Consider the following 9094-nt stretch of genomic DNA (forward strand, 5'->3'; position numbering starts at 1 on the left):
CCTTTTGAACGAATCATTCACTCACTTGCCAACACTAATCAGTAAATGTAGAGCAACTCCGGAGTTAAAAGGTTTCATTCGGACAACGGGACTTCGGAACGGAGTGGTACGAACGATCGAAAACAAGTTTTTGATTCTATGTGCTTTATTGAGTGCTTTTATGTGTGAAGACTGCTGATATGAGATTTTAATTAAAATAGTTCAAATTAAATAATGAATAAGTCACACTAGAGCAGCGTTCCTCAACCTTTTTTGTGACACGGTTAGGTGCCGGACAAATTTTACCGGGGTGGTGACGTCAGTGCCTCCTCGGTCATACCTCACCGTATGTCACTGCTTGGTAGGCCAATTGAGCACTCCAAATTGCCCCTAGGTGTGAGTGAGAGTGCGAATGGTTGTTCGTCTGTGCCCTGTGATTGGCTGGCAACCGGTTCAGGGTGTCCCCCGCCTACTGCCCGATGACTGCTGGGATAGGCTCCAGCATGCCCGCGACACCCGTGGGGACAAGCCATATAGAAAATGGATGGTTTTAAGATTAAAATGGCTTACTTAAACCAGGATCCCACTCAGGATTGTCGCAAAGCATATAATTAAATAAGAGGTTTCATAATACATAATCATAAATATTTTAACCTCATTAGTTGGCAATTCACCTGTCAAATTTATTTGAGTTTTGGGCACCCACTTAAATTTTCTTTTTTTTTTTACTCTTGTTGGATTTTGTCCACAATTTTGGGAGCACGCTATCTGCGCCCCACGGCAAAAGCCATTGCCAATCACCCGTTATCCAATTTACTCACTGCGTGCTCGTTTGAATTTTTTCAGATTTAGGAAAATGCTAAGACACTGAAGCAGAAATTTGACTTACACCGGTTGGTTGAGTTCAATCACAATTCTTATTCAGAAAGCTCTGTAAAGTAGCTCTGTAAAGTACAATACAGCGCTGGGCCTTTCAAGAGCAGAAAGTCTCCATTCAGAAAAGGCAACATTCAAGGTTCTTTGGTCAGCTTATATTCATTTGCACATGCCAGTGTGGGCCGAGTTTGATGGGTGATGAGTCAGAGGGTGTGGCAAGTTCGCAGGCGATTCTGATTCCATGGGAGTGGTGCTGGTTCGGTGAGAGCTGGTTCCGTGGGGTTGGGTGCTGATTATGGGCGATGTGGGGGCTGTTGTTTTCCTTTCCGTCTTTCAGCCTTGACGATCATCTTTGGCTGAGCTGTCTCCTTCTGGCACCTGCTGGTTTTATCTCCAAGTGACCTTCCTGTAAACATTCTCCTCCATTCTTGCACATACACTGTTCCACCTCATCCATTCATCATTCTTTCAATTTTGTCATTTTGTACGGAATTATGTGAGCTTTTGGCTGTGATATCATCTACGTATTTATTAATGTTCCCTGACTATGCAAAGTTTGTACTCACCACTTACCATGTTTTTGTTTGTGTCAGGCTTGGATCAGGGAGCGGACTCGGATGCAGAGTGTCAATCAAAAAGAAATTTATTCCAACTGGCTGGAGACAGAAAAAACTCAAAGCGCCTCTAACAGAGGGAAATCACGGTGGCAAAACAATACTGAAAAAACACGGAACTCAGGCTTGACAAAAAGGGTATCTCACAATGGTATTCTCTACTGGATATCTTTAACTCACGTACTCGCTGGTGCTCGAGACGAGACAAGACGCACTGGCACAAGACAAGGGGAAGACACCGACTAAATACACACAGAAGGGCGAGGACACAGGTGCAGACAATTAGGCCCAAGGACACAGGTGCACTCAATCGGGATCAGGGAATACAAGTCGACTGAAGCACAGAGGAAGGAGCCACTGACTAAACGAGAGAGGTAACAAAATAAAACAGGTAGTGAAAATACGACACACAAAACAAGACAACAACAACCGGAAAAAAAAATCATGATAGCATGACATCCCCCCCCCAACACACACGCACACACACACACACACTAGGGCCGGATCCCAGATGGACCAGGAGCATCAGGGTGAGCCACATAGAAGTCCGCAAACAGTCCGGGGTCCATGATAAAACTCGGCGGCACCCACTGGCCCATAACCCTCCCAGTCCACCAGGTACTGCCAGCCTCGACCCCACCTGCGTACCACCAATAACTCCTTGACCGTGTAAGCCTGCCCACCCCCCACTGTTCGCGGAGCTGGAGGCGGCACCGGGTACGGCACCATCTGACTGTCCATGGCTGGCTTGACCTTCCCGACGTGAAAGGTGGGATGAACGGCAAGGGACCTGGGCAGGCGAAGACGCACCGCAACTGGGTTCACGACCTTGGAGATGGGAAACGGACCCACAAAACGAGGCGCCAGCTTTCTGGAGTCCACCTGGAGGGGAGCTCTTTAGTGGACAGCCAGACCCGTTGGCCCCGCCGGTAGACGGGTGCCGGTCGTTGCCTTCGGTCAGCCATCCTCTTAACTCTGTCCCCTTGGCGGACCAGCGTGGCCCGCGCCGCCGACCAGATGCGACGACAGCGGCGCGCCTTGGTGCTCGGCTCACTGTCAGGGAAGACCGGGTGCTGGTAACCAAACACACACCTGAACGGAGACATCCCTGTAGCTGTGGTAGGCAGGGAATTATGAGCATATTCCACCCACGTGAGGTTCTTGCTCCACGATGAGGGGTTTTGGGACACTAGGCAGCGGAGGCCTGTTTCCAACTGCTGGTTAACACGTTCCGCCTGACCGTTCGCCTCCGGGAGATAACCCGACGTGAGACTCACGGTGGCCTCTATGAGCTTGCAAAACTCCTTCCAAAACCTGGATATGAATTGGGGACCCCTATCCGAGACAATATCCCGTGGGAATCCGTGAATCCTGAAAATCGGATCCATCATGATCACTGCCGTTTGTTTTGCTGAAGGCAACTTGGGCAGGGCAATAAAGTGAGCCATCTTGGAGAACCTGTCTACCACGGTTAGTATAGTCGTTCTACCGTTAGACGCCGGAAGCCCTGTGACAAAGTCCATTGAAATCTCGGCCCACGGTCGCGAAGGAATGGGGAGGGGTTGCAGGAGACCCACACGGGTGCCGTGCGAGTTCTTATTCCGGGCACAGACGGCGCAGGCTGCAACGTATTCCCTGACGTCTGCCCCCAAGGAGGGCCACCAAAATCGCTGCTGAATCATAAACAGGGTTCTGCGCACACCTGGATGACAGGCGAGCCGGGAGGTGTGAGCCCAATGGACAACCTGGGACCGCAACCTTCTGGGAACAAATAGTCTATTCTCTGGGCATCCCCTAGGGGGTGGTTCGTCGCCATTGGCCTGCTTCACCAGGCCTTTGATAGGCCAAGTAACTGCTCCCACCACACAACAAGGGGGGAGAATGGGTTCAGGCTCCCTGACCACCGGATCCGGACTGTAGACGCGTGATAGTGCGTCAGGCTTGGTATTTTTGGACCCCGGTCTGTAAGTGAAATCGAACCGATTAAAAAAGAGAGACCAACGGGCTTGGCGTGAAATCAGTCTTTAAGCCTTCGTAATGTATTGTAGATTCTTGTGGTCAGTCCAAACCAAGAAAGGCTGCTCTGCTCCCGCCAACCAATGTCTCCATTCTTCCAGAGCCAGCTTAACCGCCAACAATTCTCGATCCCCCACATCGTAATTCTGCTCTGCGGACGTCAGCCGTCTAGACAGGAACGCGCACGGATGAAGCTTGTTGTCGGTCTGGGCCCTCTGTGACAGAATGGCGCCGGTTCCCCGATTGGAGGCATCAACCTCCACCACGAACTGACGGGATGGGTCGGGCAGCGTGAGGATAGGGGCGGAGCTGAAGCACTTCTTCAGCTCCTGGAAGGCCGCCTCCGCCTTCGCCGTCCAACAGAATGGAACCTTAGGGGATGTTAGAGCGTGCAGGGGGGCCGCTGTAGCGCTGAAGCCTCTGATGAACCGCCTATAAAAGTTAGCGAAACCGAGGAATTGCTGCACTTTTTTGTGGCTATCAGGGGTAGGCCATTCAGTCACCGCGCTTACTTTTGCCAGCTCCATCTGCACTTTGCCAGGGGCTATGATGAAGCCCAGGAAAGATACAGTAGCGGCGTGAAACTCGCTCTTCTCGGCCTTGACGTAAAGCTGGTGATCAAAGAGGCGTTGCAATACAGTCTTAACATGAGACTTATGGGTCTCCAAATCCGGTGAATAAATCAGAATATCGTCCAAATCTACATAAACAAAATGATCCAAACAGTCTCTCAGTACATTGTTAATCATGGCCTGGAATGCAGCTGGTGCATTGGTGCGGCCAAATGGCATTACTAAGTATTCGAAGTGTCCTTGAGGCGTGTTAAAACCCGTTTTCCATTCATCCCCCTCCCGGATGCGCACTAGGTGGTACGGGTTGCGCAAATCTAACTTGAACACCCTAGCTTGTTGCAGTTGATCAAAAACAGTTGACATGAGTGGAAGGGGATACCGATTCTTAATTGTGATCTGATTGAGGGGACTGTAGTCTATGCAGGGGCGAAGGGTACCGTCTTTCTTGCCCACAAAAAAGAATCCGGCCCCCGCAGGAGACGATGACGGTCTAATCAAACCCGCTTTAAGTGATGTGTCAATATAATCGTTCAGGGCCTGCTTTTCGGGTGCCGAAAGGGAATAAAGCCTCCCCATTGGGTATGGTAGCGCCGGGCAAAAGCTCAATGGCGCAATCATACGGACGGTGGGGGGGTAGAGAGGTAGTCTTAACTTTGCTGAATACCTCTGCCAATTGATGGTAACACGCGGGGACCCCGGTCAAATCTGGGGTTTCTGGGTCTAGGACAGGAGAAACAGAGATCAGGCTAGAATCACGTTTAGGGTCACTCGAGGGGTTAGATTCAGGACATGACACTTGGCAGTGGGATCCCCATCCCGTTATCCCCCCGGATTCCCAGTCTATAATCGGGTTGTGGCGTTGTAGCCATGGATACCCGAGGATATGGGGGTTCATGGGGGAGGTCACGACGTGCAATCTCATTTTCTCATGGTGGTGACCAAACGACAGAGAGACTGGTTCAGTTACGTGAGTGATATCAAAAAGTGCTTGTCCATTGAGTGCCTTGGCTTTCACGGTCGTGTTTAGCAGTTCAGTTTTTACCCCTAATCTCCAAGCAAACGCCCAGTCGACCAAACTCTCATCGGCCCCGGAGTCTATTAGCACCTCAAGTTTAATGTCCTTTCCCAGGTGTGTAATCATGCCGATGGGTAGACCGCGAACCTGCTGCTGGGTAACAGAGAAAGTGCTCACCATCAGGCTCTTCCTCACCGGACAGGAGGGGAGGATATGTCCTTGCGCACCACAATAGTAGCATCTACCTTCCTGGCGTCGGCGCTTCTTTTCCTCCTCGGTCAACTTAGCTCTGCCCAACTGCATTGGTTCAAACCCCTGGGGCTGCAGATTCATGTTCGACCTGGGGTGGATTGCCTCGAGGGGTGAAGGCCACTGGCACGAGGGGGGAGACGGAGGCGTTCCTGCTTGCTCGATGCTTCTTCCAATCCTGCAGCCGGTTGTCTGTGCGGATAGCCAGCGCGATGAGAGCGTCGAGGTCTGTGGGGAGGTCCTGTATGGGTCCGTAAAGGCCCCTGAGGAAGACATCATACAGGGCCGTCGCATTCCACCCGCATTCCGCAGCCAGAGTGCGGAAACGGATCGCGTAGTCCCCGACGGTCTCTCGACCCTGGGTCAGCTGGCAGAGCTCAGGAGCCTTCTCTCGGCCTGAAGAGATCGAGTCGAACACCGTACGCAGGGCCTCTATGAAGGCGGGGAGGGAAGGACAGGTGGCGGAATCCCTAGCCCATTCTGCGGTGGCCCACGCACGGGCCCTTCCCGTCAGGTAAGATACCATGTAGGCCACCTGGGAGTGTTCTGTGGGGAAATCACCTGGGGACCGCTCAAACTGCATTTCACACTCTGTGATAAAGGCTCTGCTAAGACCGAGTTCACCTGAGTAGCGGTCCGGAGGAGCCAGTCTGGCACCCACGGTCATGGGGCAGCAGCAAGATGAGTCATGGTGGGAGCAGCGGATGGGCTGGGCGTCGCTGCTGGTCCCACGGTCAGAAGCGAGAGAACTTCCTGCATCTGCTTGCTCAGCGTCTCTACCTGGGCGGCCACCACCCCTCGGAAGTCTTCCTGACTCCTCGCGAGCCCTTGGACTCCAACACCCAAAGCCTCCACTTGCTGCTGGTGTTGGGCGAGCTGTGACGCCTGGGAGCACACTGCGGTGCACAGCTGCTCCGACTCTGCCAAGTCCATGACTGGCCAGTGCATACTGTCAGGCTTGGATCAGGGAGCGGACTCGGATGCAAAGTGTCAATCAAAAACAAAATTTATTCCAACTGGCTGGAGACAGAAAAAACTCAAAGCGCCTCTAACAGAGGGAAATCACGGTGGCAAAACACTACTGAAAAAACACGGAACTCAGGCTTGACAAAAAGGGTATCTCACAATGGTATTCTCTACTGGATATCTTTAACTCACGTAATCGCTGGTGCTTGAGACGAGACGAGACGCACTGACATAAGACAAGGGGAAGACACGGACTAAATACACACAGAAGGGTGAGGACAGAGGTGCAGACAATTAGGCCCAAGGACACAGGTGCACCCAATCGGAATCAGGCAATACAAGTCGACAGAAGCACAGAGGAAGGAGCCACGGACTAAACGAGAGAGGTAACAAAATAAAACAGGTAGTGAAAATACGACACACAAGACAAGACAACAACAACCGGAAAAAAACCATGATAGCATGACAGTTTGTTTGTTCTTTTGATCTCCATGTATTTGCTTATGTCATCATATTCTTAGTTTAATCATGCTTTCAACCATATCTTTTCTTTGTTAGGCAAAATATTTCCCTCTGTCCAGAACGTTCAGTAGTAATCGAAAACTGGCGTCTAGGATTAGTCAAAACATAAGATACAATCAGTACTGAACATTTTTAGACGACTTTGGCAGTGTCCGTGATTTAGAAAATAATCAGGCATGCATTAAACAGTTCCTTAAGGGTCATTAAGATATTCAGGCAATATATCAAAAAACATTTGTTATTTCAAAGTGCTCAGAAATATATATCAGATCATACCATATCATATATATCATTATATATCATTATATATCATCATATATATCATTCTCATTACCACTTATCAAAAATGTCTAGTTATGTCTTCTTTATTGATTTGGTGCGTAGGTATAATTATATGCTTAAAATGTTTCTTGTATTTATTTAATATGTGAATATACTTGTCTGCTTATGTACTTTATTCAATGAGGTTTGAGCATATCTGTTTTTGTAGCTCGGCAGGACTTTTTGTATTTCGACCCCATTCCTTCACTTTAAATCTCAAGGCACACTGGTTAGCACTGGTTAGCACTGGTTAGCACAGTTCAGAGGGTGCGGGTTCGGTTCCACCTCCTGCCCTCCCTGTGTGGAGTTTGCATGTTCCCCCCATGCCTTCGTGGGTTTTCTCCGGGCACTCTAGTTTCCTCCCACATCCCAAAAACATGCATGGTTGGCTGATTGAGCACTCCAAATTGCCTGTAAGTGCGAGTGCCGATCGTTGTTCGTCTCTGTGTGCCCTGCAATTGGCTGGCAACTGGTTCAGGGTGTCCCCCGCCTACCGCTCAATGATTGCCGGGATGGGTTCCAGCACGCCTGCAACCCCCGTGGGGCAAGCGGTATAGAAAATGGATGGATGAATCCAATCGAATCGATTTTGAAAATCTGAATCGATATCCTACTGTGGCGTATTAATCTATCAAAATATCCTCTTTTATATTATTTAGTAAAATTACATTTCATGCCATAAACATTAATTAATTAATTAATTTACTTACCGTACTATTAGCCGCGACTTTTTTCTCCAATTTTGAACCCTGCGGCTTATAGTCCAGTGCGGCATATCAATGGATTTTATTTGTGATTTTTGTGATGACTTGATCACTTTTGTACACTCGTAAAAAGGCTGTGGACAACTGTTGTGCAGCACCGCTTTGCTGGGCGGAAGGATATGTGACACGGTCACTGGGGAGAAAAGTGGTGCGTTGATTGCATGTCCATCCGTCAGGCAAAGAGTGCCATATAATTCACACAAAGAAGAGAGAACGAGATCAAGACGGACATTACTGAAAGGAAGCTTTTATACACAAACCGTCATTATGAGGGACAAAAGAAATGCATATTATATCGCTTTTAAGTTAAAGGCAGTCGATTTGGCATTTCCCAGTCACGTCTACTCTAGAGCTGTACGTGTAGCTTGCTAGTTTAATGTAACTTAGCGCTTTGTGCATGAATAAAATAAGCATGTGTAAGGGATCGGACAGTACAGCCAAGTGCGTAGCGACAGACTTTATTGTGGAAGGGGATGATGGGAATAGCTGGCGCTGGAGCGGCGATCAGGCTGGGGTGGACAAACAATTTTGCGAGATTCCAAATAGTCAAGCGAGTCAGTGTCTCAGGGACTGATGAGCGAAGCAGCATCAAGGGACAGACTGACACTCGGGTCTGCGCTGGCGGCGCTGATATAGCGCTGTCCATGAGCCCGTGGCAGGTGACGGCGATTCCACTGACAGGTGGGCGTGGTCCTGTCGCAGGTGGTGCCAGCACGTGACAGAACCCCCCCCCCCCCCACAAGGGACGGCTCCCGACGTCCCCAGGAACCAAAAACAAACAAAAAAGGGCAATACCCCGGGCGACCAGGTGGAGGGGTCAGCACACCGCCGAAACGTCCGACACCCCGCCAGACGCAGGATCGACGGACGCGGGAGCAGAAGACCCCGGTACCGGCGGACAAGACCTCCCCGGACCCTCACCCCGGGTCCCCTCGTCCCTCCTCGGGCGCCCGTGCCGAGGACCCGGTTGATCCGGATGACAGCGATGGAACTCCGTGATGAGCGAACGGTCGAGTATCCAGCGGCTCGGAACCCAGGAGCGGTGCTCGTCGTCATAACCCTCCCAATCCACGAGGTATTGGAGGCCACGACCGCGCCGCCCCGATCGGAGCAAGGAGCAGACAGCGTAAGCCGGACCCTCATCGACGAACTGGGGCGGCGGCGACGGAACGGGCGCCGGCGCCAACGCGCTCTCATGGA

At 50.7% G+C, this 9094-nt stretch overlaps 1 long non-coding RNA gene and 1 pseudogene across 1 annotated transcript; both read right to left on the reverse strand.

Annotated features, from left to right (window-relative positions):
* Window positions 1–877: 877 nt before the first annotated feature.
* LOC148394649 (uncharacterized) lies at window positions 878–1852 on the reverse strand. Its single transcript, XR_015860018.1, has 2 exons — window positions 1429–1852; window positions 878–1320 (listed from the first exon to the last, which is right to left on the reverse strand). It is a non-coding gene; the product is annotated as an uncharacterized LOC148394649 (long non-coding RNA).
* Window positions 1853–1994: 142 nt separating this feature from the next.
* LOC148394650 (uncharacterized) lies at window positions 1995–4952 on the reverse strand (annotated as a pseudogene).
* Between the last annotated feature and the right edge of the window lie 4142 nt (window positions 4953–9094).

Source organism: Syngnathus floridae, chromosome 8 (assembly GCF_059516105.1).
Source record: "Syngnathus floridae isolate MCC-2025c chromosome 8, RoL_Sflo_1.0, whole genome shotgun sequence".
NCBI classification, from domain to species: Eukaryota; Metazoa; Chordata; class Actinopteri; order Syngnathiformes; family Syngnathidae; genus Syngnathus; species Syngnathus floridae.